The sequence below is a fragment of the Penaeus monodon genome, chromosome 30, assembly GCF_015228065.2.
Source record: "Penaeus monodon isolate SGIC_2016 chromosome 30, NSTDA_Pmon_1, whole genome shotgun sequence".
Lineage (NCBI taxonomy): Eukaryota > Metazoa > Arthropoda > Malacostraca > Decapoda > Penaeidae > Penaeus > Penaeus monodon.
The window spans coordinates 32,132,899-32,133,836 of record NC_051415.1 but is presented as its reverse complement, the minus strand read 5'-3'; positions in this window follow the sequence as shown (position 1 = coordinate 32,133,836).

Below are 938 nucleotides of genomic sequence, written 5' to 3'. Positions count from 1 at the left end.
CTGCCTGCATTATCCCCACTGTGTTCCCAGGTGTGCAGACCGCTTAATGACTTCACCTGACCTTCCTTGATTGGCCTCGGGAAGGGAGCTCCGGGGAACAGACGTCTGCCCCGCCTTATGTGTCGCCTCTTTTGCATTAGTTGAATAAACGGCTGTTGGGTGTTTGCAGGGTGGCGTTGCTTGTTAGTTCGTAGTGGATGCTAGATGTTAGGAGTGAAGTGTATATGAAGGCTTTCAGGAGAACATTTTTGTATATGAAATTAGCGGTGTATTTTATTGGACTCTTCATCAATGGCACTTTTATGTTTTTATGTCGATCTTTGCCAATTCGTGATAATTTTCACAACAGGCAAAGACTTTTTGCATGGAATCATACCATTATAACAATAACTTAATTCTTATATAGTTATCATTATGAAGCCATTATCAATGAGAAAACAGTATTCAGACAACGACCGTATTGCATTTGAAGCAAGTTAAGTTATACTAGTCATTGTGATATGAAGGTGTCAGTCATAACAATGTTACATTGACATTTTCTATGAAACACAAATGATTAAAAACGGCGACAACTTGGTAAATATAATTTTTTGACGAGAAATTGATGATTTAGATTTACTTATATATTTCATAATAGCAGATGCAGTTATAAATAAATTTTAGCAACGCTGATGAATGACGATTATTCTTGTGCATCGATTTTAGATGCAAATTATACTCTTGCTAATTACAAACCAATCATTAAAATATCATGAACAGTCTAAAAGAAGACTATAAGAAAATTTGATATACCATTTACTGGATGCGAATATGGCATCAAAGGTCAATAGTTACTTTGTTGTCACTAAATCTTTCTGAGTGACAGCACTATAGTGCGGAAGGTCATCATAGGTCATTCAGAGACAGCGGTTGCCACACATTGCGTGGCATACCTAACG